This window comes from Heliconius melpomene, chromosome 13, assembly GCF_056956725.1.
Source record: "Heliconius melpomene rosina isolate 202511_hmr_F chromosome 13, ASM5695672v1, whole genome shotgun sequence".
NCBI classification, from domain to species: domain Eukaryota; kingdom Metazoa; phylum Arthropoda; class Insecta; order Lepidoptera; family Nymphalidae; genus Heliconius; species Heliconius melpomene.
This window is the reverse complement of record NC_140401.1, coordinates 12672779-12694768: the sequence shown is the minus strand read 5'-3', so window position 1 is coordinate 12694768 and position 21990 is coordinate 12672779. Positions and strand designations below refer to the sequence as shown.

At 31.8% G+C, this 21990-nt stretch overlaps 1 protein-coding gene across 10 annotated transcripts in view; it reads left to right on the top strand.

The window, feature by feature from the left end:
• brat (tripartite motif-containing protein brain tumor) overlaps positions 1–21990 on the top strand; it is a 349175-nt gene that overhangs the window by 227871 nt on the left and 99314 nt on the right. For 2 of the 10 annotated variants that reach the window (XM_085196081.1, XM_085196079.1), the window contains one exon: positions 9797–9867. The exons of the other annotated variants lie outside the window; for them this stretch is intronic. The gene's annotated coding sequence lies outside the window, so the exon portion shown is untranslated. The remainder of the gene's footprint in view (positions 1–9796; positions 9868–21990) is intronic. 10 annotated transcript variants of the gene reach the window in all.

The window sequence follows — 21990 nt, the reverse complement described above, 5'->3', positions numbered from 1 at the left end:
ACTCTTATTTCCATTTAAGCACGCGGGCGAAGTCACAGCGTCTAGATGTATTAAAAATCGTTAATATTTAACATTCATTTTCATACTGCCTTCCGTTTAATTTAATTATACAGGGCTATACCAAACTACCAACTATTAACATTCCTACTAAATATTAATAATCAATCTAGTTTTCATGTAAATTGGTCGTCTTAACCAGACACCGGCTAAGTAACTGAGCACTACAAGATTCATCTCCGAAAACTTGAATAACAAAATGAATAGAGTCCGCTATGCTATGTACGAACGAGTTCATTTAAATTTTTAAAATGTAAATTAAAAGCGTTGACTCCATTCGTTTACTATTCCTTTAAAGCGAGAAGTTCCGGCTATTCAAGGAAATACAGAATAAAATTTAAATGGACTCAGTTTAAGGTGAAGCTCGTTAATTTTTCTTTATGTTTCGTCACTTGGACACATGGTTTTCTAACTATGGAATACAGATGCTGTTTTAGATTTAAATTATTATTTTATATTTAAGTTACTGTATAGCTAATTAAAAACATATTTTATACTGAGACTAAAGTAAGGAAACTAAATAATTAAACTTCATTTGAATGACATAATATTTTTATATCCATACAACATTTCGTTCTCCTTCTCTTCTTAAGTACTCTTTTTTACCCCTTATAGTTATTCTTTTTTTATTTTTGCTTGTTTTCTCACATAACATCCATTTTTCCAAATATTGCGTGTGTTCTTATCAGAGCGAGAAAATGATCACAATTAATTTCCCCAACTGGAAATCGAACTCACAACCTTCACGTTTATTCAAAAACTGTACCACGAACTAAGTATTTTAATAACCATTATTTACAAACTATTATTAAAACCCACCCATTCACCATCCAATCTCAAAAACACTTAACGAGTCTTATAAAGTGATATAAAGGAAACAGCTGTTCAGTATATAAGTGTATATTGTATAAGATTTATGTGATAACTTCTTTGTCAAAACACTGGGACAATGGCATGAGTGCGATGCAGGTGTTGTCGATGCCTTATTGTTTCATGTTATTTCAAATATTATGCTCAAGATGAAATAAAGGGTGGAATTTATGGTTTATATTGAAACTTTCTTAACTATATAATACTCGTATATGACGCCATAGCTGCTTTGATAACTACTTCTACTATAATAGATACTTATTTAATAGGTCCTTTCGTAGGTTTTTTTGACATTTCATTTTAATGGAATTCTTTATTAAACCGAAATATTCGCGTTTACCTTGTGTTTTAGTAATTGTAGTAATATAAGTCTTTCGACTCCAACGAATTCTTATCTCAATCTTATTCAATATAAATTTTTAAGGCAGTTAGTAAAAAATACCTCCTATTTCACTTTTCTAACAGTATGAGCCAGTCGTCGCATACGTTTCAATACACGAACACCAGCTTTTGTATAAAACGTAAAAAAAAAAATTGAAAAAATACCTATACAGAGCCCAATAGAATATTTAAATATCGTCTGGCTCAAACAATAGTTGGGCAACCTTTGTTATGTTAAACTGAGCTTCGTACCATCAAAATATAACGATGGCGGTTATTTTTTTATTATAAAGTATTTTGCGGGACACGCAGTTTCAGCTTTTAATTTTGTCTGACTTGTGGGAGGGAGACCTCGGTTGACCTTCGAGACGACATGAATGAAGAAGTGGATGCCAGTGGACGAGGCGAAAGAGTTATGAGGTACCTAAGAACAAGGTGCGTGGTTACAGTGCAGTACTAAATTTGAAATAAAAATAAATAAATAATCTTCACGCATAGCAGAGAAAACCTAGGGTCAAGATACCCCAAAATATATTTTTTTAATATATATATATTTTGCTACACTTAGCTACGTTCTAACTATGCCGCTACGGTCACGGTCATACTTTACCTGTAGATAGCACAGTTGAAAATGATTCTTTTTAATCAAAATCACACTGGAGGTCTATTTATTTATATTAATTTCCAGTTAATAATCGGGTCAAGTGTTCGATGCCTGGTCTACATTTTTTTATAGAAGAGCAATCCTTTTTTTTCTAAAATGACTTCATATATATATACAATACAATACAATACAATATACTTTATTGCACATAAAAAATTTACAAAAATTATATACAAAATACATTGAAACACATGTACAATAAGGCGGCCTTATCGCTTAAAGCGATCTCTTCCAGGCAACCTTTGGTCGTTGGAGTTGTATAAAAAAGATGGTGGGTGGTGCATTAAATTGCAGGACATTGTTTAATAGTAGAAATAAAAATAAAATACATATACATATATATGTATATATATACTACAAATAAATATTTATATAAATAAATATAATAATAAACAATAAATAACATATATATATATATATACATACAAATCATAGATATAATATTTATACATAAAGTATTTTGAAAAGTAAAAGTATAAAACAAAGGCTAAATTAAATATTCATATAGTGGTTTTTAAGTGAAGTTTTAAATTTTTGTAAGGTTTTGGCATGCCTGACCTCAATTGGTAAGGAATTCCATAGTCGGGCAGCTTTAATAGTGAAGGAGTTAGTCAGAAAAGAAGAAGAGTGAGGAGGAATTTCAAGTAATAGATTTTTCTGGGAACGTAGGGAAAGTGAGTGAACATCATGTAGAAACCTGAATTGTTTCTTCAGATAAGGAGGAGTAGAAGGATTAAACAGCACGGAATAGAGAAGATGAAGTATATGAGTATTCCTGCGAAGGCGGATAGGGAGCCACTTGAGCTTATCACGAAATTCAGAAATATGATCATATTTACGTATACCAAATATGAACCTAATGCAAAGGTTTTGAAGTCTCTCAAGTTTATTCAGTTGCTCCTCTTTAATGTCGAGATAACAAATATCAGCATAATCGAGAATTGGTAATAGGAGTGAGTTTGCCAGCGCAATTTTGGTAGGTATTGGTAGGAAATTGCGCAGCCTACGCAGAGATGCAGAAGCAGCATAAATCTTTTTACTTATCTCTCCTATTTGGGGTTCCCAAGACAAATGCTTATCAATAACTACACCCAAATTCCTAACAGATTCCCTAAATGGAATGGAAGTTCCATCGATCATTATAGTGGGCATATGTGCTAAGTCAATTTTCGACAGTATTCTAGGACTACCGATAACAATTGCTTGACTCTTTAAAGGATTTATAGTAAGTCCAAAATGTTTGCTCCAAACTGAAATTTGCTCAAGATCGTTATTAATGTTCTGGATGGTATTGGGTAGCTCAGTGAGAGTACCTTGTGAGTAGATTTGTAAGTCGTCTGCATACAGGTGATAGAGAGAAGAAATTTTAAGACAGATGGTATTAATAAAAATTGAAAAAAGGAGAGGGGACAACACGCCACCTTGTGGGACGCCAGCACTAGTGAAAGACCATTCAGAATATGAATCATCTATTCGAATGCGCTGTCGGCGTCCGCACAAGTAAGAACGAAACCAATCAATTACCTCAGGAGATATGTTAAGAGAAGTCAGTGATGCAAGTAAAATGTCAAAATCAACAGTGCCGAAGGCATTACTAAAATCTAATAATGTCAGCACCGTTATCTTCCGATCATCCATGCCATGTCTGATGTCATCGGTGATCTTGACTAGAGCAGTAGTCGTACTATGACCATGGCGAAAGCCGGACTGTAAGGAGTTTAGGAAATTGTGTTTTGAAAGGAATGTGCTTAGTTGTTTATGTACAAGGCGTTCTAGCACTTTAGATAACAATGGAAGGATAGAAATCGGACGATAATCGGAAAAGGAAGACGGATTAGATTTTTTTGGTAATGGGAGAATTTGGGCATCTTTCCAAATGGAAGGGAAATCACCGTGGAGAATGGAACGATTTAAAATGGATGTAATTACAGGAGCTAATAGATCTATTATAGGAATGATCATTTTACGACTAATGCAGTCAGCGCCGACTGCACCCGACTTAATAGCGATAATATTTCTCTTAACATCACATACAGTGAATTGACTAAATTTAAAAGGAGGAGTCTGTGGAGCGGGTAAAGAGGAAAGATCAATTAATGTTTTCAATTTATTCGTACTATCGATTGTACTAGAAGAAGTGAAATGTTGATTAAGAGAATTTAAATCTAAATTTGTTGGATTAACTGTATGTTTTGTTTTACCGACTCCAAGGGATTTAAGAAATTTCCAGACTTTAGCTGGATCATCTTCTTCGATTACTGATTTATAGATATGGCGTCGTTGACTATCTCTACAAACCCTGTTGCAGCGATTACGAGCTCTCACATATTTATTTCTATTTGCCTCACTTCCGTCAGAAATATATTTACTCTTAGCGGTATGTTTTTTTTCCTGCAGTTTCTTTATGTCCGCAGTAAGCCATGGTGCAGGAAGATGTTTAATTCTAACCGGTCGGACTGGTGCATGAGTATCATAAAGAGTTATTAAAAAAGAATTAAAAATAGTAATTTGTTCATCTACTGTTCGAGCATTATCAATGACAGTCCAGTCAATTTTACTGGCATCTTCAGTTAACCGCTCCGAATCCATACCTCCAAAATTGCGCTGCAGAAGAATTCTTGATTTTGCTTTAGGAGGTCTAACTTTGTAAGATACGTAAAGAAGATCATGATAGGAGAATGCTAGCGCAGGACATTGGCCATGCCTCGCGACATGGTCAATGGAAGATACTAAAATTAAATCAAGAAGAGAAGGATTAGAATGTGGAAAGTGATGAGTTGGTGCTAGAGGTAAAATGTTTAAATTAGTTGAATTTACTAAACTTTGTAAACGAGACGCTCGACTATCGTTTTTAAAAAGACAAGTGTTAAAGTCTCCCATTATCAAAGTATGCTCATAAGAGGGCATAAATTGATCGACCAGGATTTCAAATGACGAGAAATAGTCAACTGTAAGGTTAGGACTGTAAAAAACCCCAAGAAGTAGTTTGGTATGATTTAATATCACTTCGATAAATAAATGTTCCGCATATGCGTTGTCCTGTGGTAGTGATGTACTTACAATTGAAAAAGGAATATGGCCACGCAAATAAATTGCAACACCTCCACCAACCCGTCCAGTACGATCATTTCTAATCAAGTGAAATCCCGGCAGTGAGTAGGAGGTTGACTGTAAGCATGGTTTAAGCCATGATTCTGATATTAAGATGGCATGTATGTCTTTACTATCGAAAGATGACAATAAATCAGGATAGTGTGCTGGAATACTCTGAGCGTTTATATGGATAATATTAAAGTTTTTCGGGACGTCCGAGAAGAATGAATTAAGATTTTCATTTAGTGATGGGATGCTGGGGATACTGCCGTTGCTGTCGCTGCCTTCGGAAATAGAAGATAAAGATAGGAAGGAATTATTACTAGTATCGTTCGAAGCCATTATTTATATATAAGATACAGAAAAATAAATTTGTATAAATATTAATAAATAAATATTAAAAAAAAAAAAAAAAAAAAAAATAGCAGTATAATATAAAAATATAAATATATATGAAATAATAATAATAAAATCAAGGTTTTATACAACAACATTCCCGCCAGTTGCAAGAAAGACATCAAAAAGAACAAAAAAATAAATTCAAAAAAAAAAAAATCTCACTTTAAAATAGTAAAAAACAATAAAGGAGAAAAAAAAAAAATCAATGAACTGCATTGTTGCTGTTGCAGTAATGATTCAATTTATGTACAGTACAAGAATCCGAACTAAGCGCTTATCATAAGTTAACTGTGCTTCGAACAATGTTATTTGACAGATACTTACAAAACAAAACTCAGTCACAAAAGCAACAATTTTAGAAAAAGCACAAAAGTAAAATATTTTTAAAGTTTTCCATTGAAAAAGTTATTACTTTTTTTAATAATTAGAAACTTACATGGGCAATGATGTCCTATAATATACCAAACAAAATAATTTTAAGCACAAAATGAGTTAAACCTAAAGCTTGAAATTTTTGATTAATTATATGAAAGGCTCCTAAGGGCTACACTTAGTGGTTCTTTTATTACAATTTTATACTATCTACATAAAGTATATACAGACATCAATACACTATTATCAATGATATACTTAAACTGAAAATTTTCAAGTCAAAATAATCATTTTACTTTTTGCATGATTACATTAAAAAACTAAATTTCTACCTTAAGACATCAATATTCACTAATTAATTTTAAAATGGAAAAGAAATCACTCACATATTACATCTGCATATGATTACAATCAGTCTATAGATAGGACAGTTCCTGTATCTAACACATATTTGGGTACTATTCTAAATAACAAAATCAATTATTTTATGTCTAAGAAATGATTATTAAACTATTTTGACAGTAAAAGAATAGTGAATTTCTACTAAATGTTTGTGAAATTTTGTTGATTTATATTTTAGTAAATTTATGCTGATGGCATAACATATTAGTTTAATATCTTAAATTTTTCAAATTAATTATTTCTGTAAAGTCCTGACATGATTATTTTAGTCTTTGATTTATTAAAGAATTCAATAAAAGTTAACTATCTTAAAAATAAAATAATATTTCCATAAATTGAATCAACAAAACAGAATACAATAATATGAGGGTAAACTGGCATTAAATGATAAATAGAACTATGGTTATATAACGTAAATATATTATTATAATGAAACCGGCTGGAGGACTATATTATATTTAATATTCGAGTGAACATTCTATAATTAACAAATCCTAATTGAAACTAAATTGTTGTCTAGACTTAATGAAGCAATCCCAAAACTAAAGTGAAAGTGATTTTATAGATTTCATTTAACTATAAGAACGAGATACTGTAGACTGTAATCTAGAACCTTTTAGTGAATTTATTCGAGAATTCTTAACGCGTAATGGACTCTTAAGAGCTCTTTGCTAAGTTAATGATTTAAAGATTTCCGAAGTTTTAATATTAATTTGTACGGTAAATCCAATTTGTCATGTTTTTGAAAAATAATTTTAAGTCTTGTCCTTGAAACTCGGGAACGAAATGTCTCTAATTTGGGCGAAGACTGGAGAGTAGGGTGTTCTAACAAAAAATCTCTCCACTTAGTACTTGCGGAATAAAAGGTAAAACTAATATTTTTTTCCTATTTTAATGCTATAAACAGCGTATCTAGATATATATACCCATTTTTCATGCTTTAAAGATTTGAAAAACTTCCTACGTGAAAATATTCTAAAATCCTAAAATTCATATGATTGAAGAACCCACTACCCCATAACTAAAGGAACACCTCCACCATCCATTTACAACCTAAAGTCAAATCGCTTTACCAAATCATTAATGCCATCCTAAATATACCTAGATATAACCAGCATACCTCTCTAAAGAACCCCAAAGGGGAATTCTTGGAAAGTAATTAATCATTTTCCTTATAATAATAATTAATGTGCCCGTGTTTTAATGGCTGACATCAAGTTAAAATCTATAATACGTAGTGTTGTGTATTGTTGTAGATAGACTTACTATTATTGAAAATTTGGGTCGTGTATTCGATTCCCGCTATAAGCATTTTTTATAAATAACAAGCTGTAATTCTTTTTTATGTAATATGTTTAATAATTATTTTGATAATATTCCTTTTAAATTTATATCTCTTTGTAAACACAATATACAAAAATTCCACTTTAAACCATATCTTATCATAAACATTAAGGTTTACAAGTATTGCTTTTTAGATTATATTATTAAGCGGCAATATAAAAGATTATGTGTATATACTAAGTATTCGATTGTTTGTATGAATGATGTTTTCTTTGAAAATGTTAATTATTTTATATAAAATAATATGAAATTAATAAAATATTGTTCTTAATATATAATTAAAGCTATTGAGTCAAAGTTGGGAGGATGTCAATGGTTTAAGCCCGGTGTTCAAATGAATTTGGAAAATTTTACATAGAACATAACGTAAATAAAAAAAAAATTAACAAGTCGATAAAATACTTAAAATAATAAGGTTTTTTTTTTTATATTTCATCAACAACAATATATTCTAGTGTGTGTGTTTGTAAAGCTATAAAAGAAGTCTCTAACTTTCTCATATAAAGTAACTTATCGTGCTCTATGCATCAAGCTCTTACTAAATCCAGTTAAAAATAAACAAGGCGACCTAAAGGATCACTAAACTAAAGATTTACTATGTCGGGATCGGGCGTACAACTTGTTCAAACAAAGTCAGGGTTTGTACCCACCCATAACCAGTACAAATATTTACAGTTAAAATGGGATAGAACGTATTTTTGTTATATATTGTAATACTTCTACTTAACTAGAGGTCTTGTTTCGTTTTGGAATTAGTAATGTATTGGGAAATGATTAGGGATCATGTTTTTTCGTCAAATGCATGATGGGTGGTGGTTCTGCAAGTTTGTTTATGTTTTTATAGATGAACTAGTTCTTTAATGCTATAGACTACTGCACGTAACAACAGCGGGTTAAAGTTCAAGTTGACAAAATTGTCCATACAATTTAAACGTCATCTATTCTACTCTCTTTGCACAATTCTATAATTTTTACCACCCCCAAAATTTCAATTAGATCACTTTCTTTATTGTTCTTGATTTATAACGTCAAATTTAAAAAAATACCTTCATTATGTTAAAACTAAGAAAAAAAGCGTACACATTTCATTGCGGCAAAAGATTTGCGATGAAATTCGTGAAAGTATAGCAAACAATGCTATAAATCTTAATAAATACGCCCAAAAATTCCCACGATAATCCCCCGCCTCGCCTCTTAAGCCCAGAGGTTTACTAGAATTTTTTATTTTGTCCGAATTGGAGTACACTATATTTAGTTCTTTAATATTAAACGGATTGTTTTAATCATTTACAATAACATTTATGTTAGATATCTAATCTATAATTACATCACTACGCTTTATCTGTTTGTTTAAGGTAAACACTACGTAATTTTATAGTCATTTGATCGTTGTTAACCTTATTTTTTTTCCGTATTGTTTATATACATTGTAATAATCAAAGAGAATTTAATTATGTATAATTAATTCTCTTCTACATCGTTACATTTTAAAATCTTACATGGCGCAATAGTACAGCGTCCGATTGTAAACTATAACTGTTACTTCGTGAAAAAATATTTAAATGGAAAAAAAAAAAAACGCCACGCTTTATCTTGTTACCACGAAATTTCTTCGTTCAGTTCATTTCCCCTATTTGCGAGTTGAACTCACAACTGTCGCATTGGCGGACCAAACAGCCACGACGGTTACCAGTTCCAAAATATAATTTATTAATATACATAACAACACGTATAGGGTTCAAAGATCCTCGCTTAAGACAATATTCCTGTGTGGTCGTCTCAAACAATGGTTTCTACGGAAACACCGGCTTACGCGCTTATACGTACGCGATGTATGTTTAGGTCTTCCTTAATCTCACGCCACCAATAGATTAGACTGAGCTGTGGAAACTAGGTGAATTTCGTGACTTTACTATATAAATTAAATAATAAAAGGATATTTTCGTATATGAAGCTTCAAGTAGAAGAAGAGAGTAGCTTAACGCTTTTTCCTGCTTAAAACAGGCGCAAGGGAGCCTACTGTTTAAGAGACTCCATTCCCCAGGAAGACCAGGCCAGTTCCCCTCTAAAACAAATATTTTAGATAAATAAAACATAATTCAGCATACCTACTACTTATAAATTATTTGTCAATTTAGCAAATTTTCCATACAATATAGAGACAGGCTTAATTATATTCCCTTGTAATAATGTTTGTTTTATCTTTGTTTACAGGTAATGCTGACTGTTAGCGATTCTCAAATACGATAACAATATAAAGGGTTTAACCGGATTGAGTGATTTTGGTTAGTGCCTGCTGCTTTTGTCCTTTGCTTACATATTCATATTATTCAATGTTTGAATGAGAAAGATGAATATATCGTGAATTTTATGCGATATAATTGAAATAATTTTGTTAGTGAAAATCTTGCTGAGATTGTGAATTTAAATTATATTTATGGCAGCTTCACGCTTGCTCCAACATAGCTGGGTAGACGGTCAGACAGACCCACCTTTTCCGCTCAATTTTAAACACATTCGACACATTACGTGTTAAGTGGCGGAACTTAACGCCACGCCTTCTCGTTTACAGTGAGACGCCGCCTCACTGTTCGACGTGTGACATGATTTTTTTAATGGACTATATAAGCTATCTTAAAATATATATTGTACCTCTTAAAAAAATTTCAAATTTTTCAAGTACAATTGTATTCGGTAAAATGACAGCGAATGTAATTAAATATCTTATATTTCAAGGTGAATGGTAATATGTCAAGATCGATTGACATCGTAACTTTATTTTGTAGGCTTGTACTATCCATTCGAATACTTATGGGCTCTTGCCATGTTTAGAGATTTTACTGTTTTTTTTTTATTTCTCATCATTGTAGGCGAAGAAAAAAATTAACGAAATAGTACGGAATTAGCCCATGATGTTTTTTAAAAAAGCAAGACTAAGAATTAAAAAATGCATCTATTTACGGATATATCTAATAAAACCTGTTTCATTTGCGGTTATTCTATCATTCCAACTCATACCCATATTTATAAGTATGTATTGCTATTTTCGTTTGAAACACATATTATTGTTTAATAACACCACTTACATATTATCGTACACGGTACATTTCTAAGTCCGAACATGCCCACGCCAAGGTTTAGTTCCGCATCCGCTTCTCAGAATGTAATAATAGAAATTACAAAGTACTATTAAATAAATAGTCATATGGTTTTATTATTATAAATAATAATATTACTATAAAACAATTTTCATTTTCTTATAAGTATTTTATTTCCTCATGTAGTATAGATGACCTACTGGAAAATACGTTTTGAGTTAGTATTATTTAACTATAGCGGCACAGTGGAACACTTTTTATCTCTAATAATAAAAGTTGTGGATTCAATTCCTGTTCGAATTTCATTTCCTCCTTTAGTAGAATGAGACACGACGATATAATAATTATGACAGCCATGCTATAATTATGATAGCTATGAACTGTTAAGACACTTCGTTCCCCACTTCCCACCGAATTTTAGAGGTATTACATATTAATTAGAGAAGCTCAACGCTGCAAAAATTCTCAATATAAAACATTTATTTTGATTCAAAATAATTCTATGTATGAACATAAAGACATACCTACAAATTGTAACATATGTACCTAGGTACACTGACATCCAGTTACCAAGGCACTTCCGTATACGTTTCTCAGAATGATTAATGATACATACGTCGACACGTGGATTCGCCTGTTCTATTAGATCATTAGCTGCCAACTTTGATCTAGGCTAATTGTGTAACGTAGAGTTTTGATTGTATTTGGCAAATCCGGAGACAAAGACGTTTTGCGGTTAGTAACTAGGGAGACATTTTGTTATTTAGAGGAGAATGGTTTTGATTAACTATTATTAGATATATTTCATTATTATAATTGTGCACCATCTAAATTATAGCACTAGCATCCGTTCGTGGTTTCACCTGCGTATTTTTTCAACAAAATTTTTTTCGGAACTCTAGGGATTTACCAAAATTCCCATTTTTGCTCATCACAAACAACCTATCTTAAAAACAATTCTAGATTCAGTGATTGGGAATGTACGTTGACTTGTAATCTTACCACTGCCACATCCATTGTGCAAAGACCTTATTTATGTTTTTTTTATATTTTAAATCTTTATATATTTTTATACTTTTAGTCACGTATCAAATTTTCCTGTAAAGTTTGAAATCTTTACTCATAAGAAAAAGATTAGATCAATAAACAATACATGCCAATGAATGATCAATAACAATGCAAACGAAGCTGAGTAAATTTAAGGAAGATTCTACCAATAAATGCATTTTTACCGTTAAGTGCATAATATTTAATAAATCCCCTTTTCATTGACGTCGTCTTATAAAATAAACCGTTACTTTGTTTTCCATATAAAACGTGATGCTATAGCAGTGACGAATAAGATGTAAATAACTAGATATTTCCGACATCATGACACATAGAATGTTTCCAATAGATACAGAGTGGATTCCGTTCCGTAGTAGTTTAAGGAATTTCAATGAAGGTTAATTTTATCTATGTGGTAAGAAAAGATTAATGTTTATATGGGATATTTGTGTTTAAAACACATATATTTCGACGTATGATATTAGTGGAGAGTGGAGTCCGTTGATTCATCACTGTTTTGAAAAAAACTAACGATTAAAATATGCACCTAAGCAAAATGCGGCGTTAAATTCTACTTAACATCCTATATCTGCAATTTGAACGAAAAATAAAAGAACGGAGTGTCTTGACACTAGATTCAAGACTATATAAACTAGTAAGGTAAAGTGTGATTTAAGCTAAAAAAGTGTACATTACTTATTTAATACTTGCAAAGGATGGGGTTCCAGTATCGTCCGCTTAAGGGATTTTTTGTTTATACTGGTTATACTGTAAATGACCTACCAGTGTCTATTTTTAAATTGTTATATTTACCGCTTATAATATATTTTTTCTATGAACTTGCTTTGCTATATCCACAATAAATAGTACCTTAATTGTATAAAAGCGACTTTTTGAACTTACTATTACATTATAATTGATTAGCCATATTGAGCTCGAGCAATAAAGGTGAGTAGTACGTAAACTCTAAAGCCCCCTCTTGTCAGTTGCTACTTCGAGCTCAAGCGTATAAATAAGTATTTGTATTTGCTGTAAAGTAACAAATTGATATTAATAAAAACTAAAAGAAAATAAAACTAAATTCTTAAATATCATCAGTTGGTGGTCTTTTATATAGACTAAACCATAATTTCTTGATAAAAAATATAATAATGTAATACAATAGTACCTACTAGTGTTTATAGAAAATTTACGGTCTAATTATAATATTTAATTGTAAATAGTAGCTAGTTACAGCGTCGTGTTACAATAACAACGCTCTCTACCGTCATGTCACCACGTGAATGTTATGCGATATTATGTTTATAATTAGATGAACATGGAAAAATCATAGCTAGTATGTTAATCGGCTATTGTCTTCGCTTTTGATTGCGGTGGTAGCAAGTTTGGTTGTCTTTGAGGTATTTGTGTTCTTTAGTTTTTTTCTCTTTATAGAAGTTTTGATTGTGGAAAGTGATTTGTATGGTAGACGTTTTAATGTGACGAAATGGAATTTATTGAGGTTAATATGTAAATCTTACATTGATTAAAATAAGATTTACATATTAACCTGATCCTGTTAATAATAATCAATCATGTTTTTTTTACTTTTACTATAATTTTTCAGTCGTTCAAATAAACTCTTTTTAAATGTATGCTATTTGGCATATCAGCATAACCATTAATATTTACAGCAGAATAAATAGCGTCGAATTTAATCGAATAAGTTTTATATTGAGTATTTTTTTCTACGAAGTTAACATTTTTTTTTTAAATACATAATAACATATGCATTGTCTATGCAATGACTGAAATACGTTCTCATTTCATAGACAATGCATGGTCAAACCATGTCATATACAGTTTCTCCATATCAAATATAGGCTTTAGAACCTTTCATGGGGACCGCAGTCGCCCACACGCATCCAACCATGATTTTTTCAAGCCCCATCCTTTTTTGACGCCATGTTGAATTCCAACGGGAAAACAAACTAAATTGAACAATCCCCCTTAAAAATAAAGTCGAAGATCGTTCAACGGGATACCAAAAATGGGACTAAGAAGATAGACTCTATAACATTGTAATAAAGTCTGGCTGACATCGTTTTAGGCCTATTGTGGTATGAATAGCCCATGATTTTGGGTCCACGTGTATTTTTTTAAATTTTTTACCCCGCTACAGTACAAACGCTTTGGTTATTAATCAACTGAGCGGGCAGTCTTTGTTTCGACGTTGTCATTGGGCGTGTTCGGTTAATTTTTCTATAGAATTTGACGTTTCCACCGTCACAGCTACTGGGTTTATAGCTTGGTAATGACTTAACAGGTATTTGCCGTCATGGCGGTGGCCATTGTTTTTGTCACAAATTATTTACGATATTTTTTTTTAATTATCTATATTTTCGTTTATCTTTACAACACAACTTTCGTTTTTATGCATATTAGATAACGGCTCAAACGTGTTGCCTAATATTCTTTCATTCAGTCAAACCTAACGTTATGGTGATATTTGATTAAGATGATAATTAACAAACGAATGACGTAAAATACGCGTCTTCATAATAATTATTTGTAAAAGAAAATCCAATCAACCTTATTTATTAGTGAAAGTGTAGAAGAGTTTATAAAATTTTAAAGAAATTATTGTTATTTTTTTTTTAACTTTACGTTGTATCCCGCAAACAGCAGGTTAAGCAAAGGGAACCAAGACACTACATTCTCCATTTACCGCCGAATTCTGGACGCCGAATTGTCTCGAGTAAAAATCGAACTCGCAACACGTCGCGTTTACAATCACACGCTTGTGTCCCTGCACTACGCCTGGTCTGTATTTTTTTTTTGTATATTTACGTATACTGATAAGATATTTAAAATTAATTAATTCAATAACATTATTCTTGAAGCATACGTTTTTAAAATGCCCTTACATTACCTATATACACTGCTCGGAAACCACGAAATTTCGTTCGGCGAATTCATTATGCGAAATAACCGTATCCGTCGATTCATTCATCCGGTCCTCGTGCAAAACGTTCGTTTGTTGCTTGTTTTTTTGTGTACTGTACACGAATATTATATAGGGATCTCCATTTAGAATATCCCCATAAGAGAAACGGTGTTTAAATTGATATTGCTCTAATATGTTTTATTTATTATTTTATTGCGAAGTGTAAAAGTCTATAAATATGTGTTATTTTGAGGGCGTCGTGTTATGTATTCGATATCCGTACCGAGAGTGATTATATATAAATTATTTTCATATGTTTTACCAGACAATATACAATGTCTCGAAAATTGGGTTCAAATAAAGGAACTGAGTGTCTTAATAGTAGTTTACTTCTGTCTTTCCGGTCATGTGAGAAATAGCGTGAAGCTTTATTTATATTTTTCAAATTTAACGGGTGGAATAAAGAGATTTAAACGGGTCATAAGCGAAAAGCAGAATCCATATCCATACTCTTCTATTTTCTTAATATAATTAGATTTATAGCTAACCTAACTGAGGAAACGTCTACATACAAGTAGGTATACATATATGAGTATTACCATCTTGCTGAGTTGCAATATGATAAATATAAAGTCAGCGAGTTTCCATAACGTTAGCGACATATTTGTAAGCAGAATCTGGAGACTCTAGGGCACTGTTTCAATCTTAACCCTACAAAACAAAAAAATACGTAGAGTTTGATCACTTTTAATTATAAAAGTAAACTTTATGAACCAGAGACCTTTAACATCTTTTGATCATTCTGCTTCTTAAATTAAATGTAAATCTAAATTAAAGCCTAAAAAATACCCGTCTCATTTCCGCCATATAAATCTCTTAGCGACACCTTTAGGTTAATTTCGTTCAGCCATAAATCCGTTACGTTGCCGTTCCGTGCCTGTATTTCTTAAGAACATTGTTCGTTTGCACGTGAATTTGTTAGGGGATACCTTAAACGTGTAATATTTTTGTTATATTTCAAAAAATATTTAGTGTTGAGAAATGAAAAATTGGGGCCGTCGTGGTGCAGTGGGACAGCGCTATCAGACTCGGCGAGATGGTTCTTGGTTCGATTCCCATTCTGGGACGATTGTTAACTTGGATATGATATTTAATTTATTTTTATTAACGCTTTGGTAGACGAAGGGTAGCACGGCAAAAAGTACGGGAAGTAAGGAACAGACAGGTTCCCATGCTGAATATTTTAATACAATGTGTGTTTGGAGTATATAATCATAATTTTTACTAACTTCTTATTAGAAAAAACAGTGTTCCAACAAGACAAGAAAAGATGGAAACGACAGCCATCTCTTTAGCTCTATCCAAAACTACCTTATGACATTATAAAATGTATTTATTTATATAAGTATAAGAGTATAAGATTTTTTTTTTATCATAATAGTTATATACGTATAAGATGGCTCTTATACATTCGTGCGATGAGTAACTTAAATGAACAAACATACGCCGCTATGTAAACGGAAGTGTACAATAATATATCGGAACGTCATAAGAATGTTTATAAACACTAAGTACTGGTAGTCCAAAAGGCAACACCGTCAACCGGCAACCGTCGCGTCAGATAGTAAAGGTGACGATTGTGGGTTCGATTCCTACTTATGAGAATGAATTATTTTCATTTCCTCGCTCTGATAACATGACAGTATTTGCATTAGGCATCCCCTGGGTACCCTAATATATGCATGATATTTTTTTTTTTTTTTATATTGAAGATGGGTAAGCATTTGTCCGCTATCTCACCTGGTGGTAAGTGACGATGCGAACGATGGTGGAGCTGTATACTGTAAAGCTTAGAAAAAATATTAACAATATATAGAAATATCGAAACTAATAATTGCAGCGCGAATGCTTAAAATATTTTTAGTATGTGAATAATATTATTAAAGTATAAAAAAAGCAAATCAATATTTTAAATATTAACTTTATATAGCAGCATTATAACAACACATCAGATATGAACTCGTGACTTTTGATATAAATTATGAGAAACAATTCACTCATTTACATTAATAATATGGGATATACATAAATAACAAAAAAATATAAAAAAACTTAAGGTCTCACGTAATTATACCTGGCTAAGTTCGATGATATATGACGTCAGGGCTGCGCCGGCGCAGGTACAAGCTATTCTTGTTCATGGTCAGTGACCACGAGACCTTTTCTTGGGGTGACTGTACCACCAGCGAATAAAGACCCCACAAAATAAACCAATACGATCTCGCGACGGCTCAACTAAAACTCGTTCTGAACACCAGTTCAGCCTGAACCAGCGAAGTTTCTTGTTTACGAACAAAAAATAAAGAATTGCCTTCTCGAAGGAGATCTTTTTAAATTGGTCGCATGTGTCGCATTTCTTTTTCATACCATATGTTTTCTGATTATTTTTCTGTCCTTGGATGCCTGCAGTGGTTATTTATAGGTAGTTCTTACAAAATGGATTGTTAATTTCACCTTTTCTAAGGACTTCTTTTTCTTGTTAACTTTGACTTTTGACATTTTACTATAATGATACATCTACGTTATAAATATGTAATGAGTCTAGTCATTAGTCACTAGACTTATTGCTTTGTAATGTATTCCTCAAATTATATGAGGGATACTTTATTGTCCTCCATTGTCCTCTATGTAGCGTCATTTTCGACTAAAATTTTAATACAAAAAGATGTAGAAGCTATGGGAGCAAATACTTAGTATTCCATGGATTCAATGTGCGGATGTCGGTCCATTATTATATTTCGACAATTGAAAAACTTATTAAAATTTATTATGCATTAAAAGATAAATACGTGTGGTGTTAATCAGATCCAACATCTCTATTTCCTTAGAATTACATTCATGAATTCATTGGCTTCAATTCATTGGCTGTCTTTTGGTGATCTCGCATAATATAGGAGTGTAGGCAGAGGGACCTTGAAAGTGCTAAGATTTCTAAAGGCAAAATGCAAATTTTGAATGGTGGAACTTAACGCCGCGTTTTGCCTCGTTATCGGAGCGAGGAAATAACAATATTAAATATTTCTTTTCCTCGAGTGAGAGTCGCCACAACTGTCCTCATGGAATTACAACATTTTAATTATTGAAATCTCTATCTAAATATACATAACATTCTATTTCTAAACTGAAACGAAGATTAACAGCGTGAATAATTTAAATTATAATTGAAAATAAATACCTTAGGTGCGTAGTCAGTCAAACAGGCCGATGTCGATAAGATAAGGGTGGTCAGAAAGGGTTGATTTAGGTTGACTGATCTAGTTAGAATTGATCCTTGAGGTTAAAGGATCGCTAAATGAGAAATTACTGCGTATTTATATGCAAATTCTTGTATTTATGCTCGAATTCAATTGAGTTTAGTATTTAGATATATATTTGTACAGGTATGTAGATGTGTATATCATGTATATATGTATGTATATTTGTGCATCAAAATAATATTTGGTAAATTGTTTTGAATATGCTCATTTTTTTTTATTGTATATACGAGTACGTAGATAGTTTTAATATTTTGAGAAAGATGAATTAAAGTTAAAAAATCCCTAAAATAATAACGTTGCAAGTTAGTAACCTAAAGCGTTATTTGGCAAAATACGTATTTATCATAAGGCTAAGGCACCTTGAACTGAAAACAGACTCACTGCTGTAGTAACGTAACTTAACGCTACCCTTTGTCTGGCCAGATAGGAGAAACATCTGTGAAATACATTTATTATTTTATATAATATATAAACAATATGAGAACTTGTATAGTTAAGTTAGTCTATCCTTCACAATGACCCCTACAAACGCAGACGTATAAAAAACACGGGCCACTTCCAAGAAAACAGTCTCCCAAAAATTGACAATCACGTGAATAAAAATTCCAAAGAAATCGAAATGTTTTAAATCATAGTATACACCTATTTAGAGGAATTTAAGTCTTAAATTTGTATAGCAGAGTCGTTTTAAGTTCTCATCGACTTGTAAAACTGGTTCGTAGAGACCTGTTTCCTCCCGTTTTAACTTGTCTTTTTATTTTGCGAGGCACTGACCACCACAACAAAGGTTCTACGGACTTTGTTTTTTTACAGTGCAACGCCTTTAATACGATGCTAATGTTATATATAGGTCTTGTTGCCTGTTACTTTGTTTTAAATATTATGGAGAGTAATATCTGTGCTTTAGATTTATATGGAGACTTGAGATATGTTCGATATTATATTTTTATATCAGTGTAAACTTTATAAAAAAATAGTTATTTATTTATTTGTTTATTAAGTTATAAAGACAATAGTATGTAGTGTAGTATGAAGGCAGACCCTGGTAATAGCCGAGATTAATGCCAGGAAGAAGAAGAAAGACAATAGTATGTTTATATGCAAAAGAAGAATTAGCATTTTAATTATGTAGTTTATAAGCGTGTTATAAATATTTAAGGAAAATTTACTCGACGACAACTTCTTAGCGCGTACATTATATTTAAGTGACATCCCTGGTTCAAGTGTAGGTGGTGGGTCTCCCACGTAGTGTGAATGTTTGTATTTTTTACTTTCACACTTCTGTCACATTTAGTCGAAATGGATAAAGTGCTTCACGTTTTATCCCGCACAACATGGTAAACGGGAAAACCTTCTGTCAAGACATTCCACTCTCCGCATTCCGTCTGAACTCAAGACGAATTCACTCCTTTCTGTGCTTAATAAATAATTCATTTAATAAAGGTAGGTACTAAAATACTAACTAATATTCCGTCGGCTGAAATTTGAAGTAGCAGCTGTCATAAATATATATAAAAAGAATTAAATTGCCTAAGATAGCAATATTATAAGGCACCTAGTGGTAAGACACTCCATTCTCCACTTATCGTCCAATTTTAACGGAACGTCGCGTTTTGTCCTGTTATCAGACCTAGAAAATGAATACAATTCATAGTCGCATTCAATGCCGCTCTGCACCACGACAACTTTCTTAAAAGAAATTCATAATTTTAGTAGCTTTATTAAAATCGTTCCCTTATGCAATAAGAAAGGAGACTATAGTGACATATATAGAAACTTTCCTAAATAATATCCGGAATAACCACTAACTTATAACATGTAACAGTTGTATAACAGACCAGGTACACAAAATATATATTATGGACAAAGTGACTTGGGCCCGACCGGCGTTAACGTCAAACACGTAAAATAGTGTTCATTAAAGAATTTAATTAGCTATTGTTAATAATTATTCCATTTGTTTACATGGATTAGCTTTATTATGTGTTGAATTGATTTTGATGACTGAATAGACATTATTATGTGTTGTAATATTAAAAAAATATTACATAAAGGCGTAGTTTACCATAATGTTATCGTTGTGGTTGTGGATTCGATCCCTACTTGATAAAAAGTATTTTTAAATTATTTTTTAGCTTGACGCTATACTCCATCGCAGGGGGTAGGAGGAACCTAGGAAGTTACACCAAGACACTCCGTTTTCCTTATAAGACAATTCCCTTTCCCATTTTTCGTTCTGCCACTTAATACGCAATATTCTGACAACTGGGCAGATAGTGGGGAACCCCCGTGTATGTTGACGCTAGTGTGAAGCTGTATCGTTATCGTAAGACGTAATACTTGGGAAATAAAGAGAGGTAGAAAAAAGAAATATATGAATCCGATAAAAAATACTAATAATTTTATCATTATGAAAAAACATTTTGAAATAAAATACATAAAATGCATTTTTTTTTTAAAAACAACAGTTAGTTATCCATAACTGTAGCTTCAAATAAAATATCGGAAATAAACATATTTTAAATCCAAAACCTATATCTAATTACATAAAACACTATCAAAACTGACTCAGTAAAACTAATTCCAAGTAAAACTACAATTAAACAAACATTACAGCGCATTAACGTGAAACTGTATACGAAACTAAAACAAAATCTATCATTTTACGTCGCACCGCTGACGTTTGCTCCAAATATAGCCTAGCCCGAGCTATAAAGAAGTTAAGAGTGAAGTTCAAGATCCTTATAAGGGGAAGATCACATTGTATGCATTCGTGTTCTATTTTTATTACCTTACTTCTAGTTTGTTCGAAGTATTAGTTGATGTTTGAGAATCTTGTATGGTATTCATCGATAATTTGAGCATAGCATCTGAATGTAGACGTGAGGGTTGTATGTTCGATTACTACTCGAGGGAATGAAATGTTTTTTCGTGCTGTACACAGCGCGGCGTTAAGTTCCGCCACACAACACAATGTAATACCCCAACACTTGAAAATGGTGTATTTTTTACTATTTTCACATTACATTTCTTCTGCCTACCCTGCTATACCCTGAATGTTTTTTGGGTTAGGTATTTGTGTGGCAATAACATTATATACTTTCTAACTACAGTAGGTACCTACTTACAATAATTTGCGCAAAATTAAAAGTCGAATGATTGTCAAAATGACTTTCTGTTATCATCATAATCGATATGATAACGAAATACTTTTACAGCTGATACTGATGATATCATCAACAACTTTTTATGTTTGTGTTTACTTTTATGAATATTATTTGAAAAATTTGCTGTTTCTATATTTCGCCTATAGCCTATTTCGAGCCTTAAAAATAAGAAGTAGTGGTCTTAAAAAAAATTGTAAATATTTTCTAACTTTTTTTTATAAACAAATATTATTACAAAAAAAAAACAGAACAAAATAGAAGAATAGAAGTTCTTGTGTTAGTTTGTATTTATTTTAGTAGATTTTTTAATCACTACACAACAAAACTAGCTCCAAATAAAAGTTTTTGTGGGAAAATATAAACTTTTGTGCATTTAAAAGTAACTTCGGAACAGAAAGGTCTAAAACAGACGTTTATTTATCTATTAATGGTTCTGAGCAAGTGTTCGTTTAATTTCCAACATGTTATGTTTACACTGTGTATTTTTGGAGTAGCCGCTACCACGTGGACTGGAACTAAATATATATTTTCATATAATAACCGCCTTTATTTACATTGCAGTTGGACTCAATGTCGGTCAAAGGAAAATGCTATTTCAATCACCGTACAGACAGATTATGGCTTTAATTTTTTGCGTCGTTCGCCTTTTTTTATTACTGTTTAGATTTCGCGTATTTTTGGACAAGTCGTGTGTGTTATTACAAACTTAGTAGTTGAAATGGTTATCTGAATGCCTATATAAACTAATGGGAACTATTAATATTTTTCACATATTGTGTTATTTAAGATGAAACATGGGATGTCTCAAATTTGGGCGAAATATAGAAAACAGAATATCTTAACTTTAGTTTTC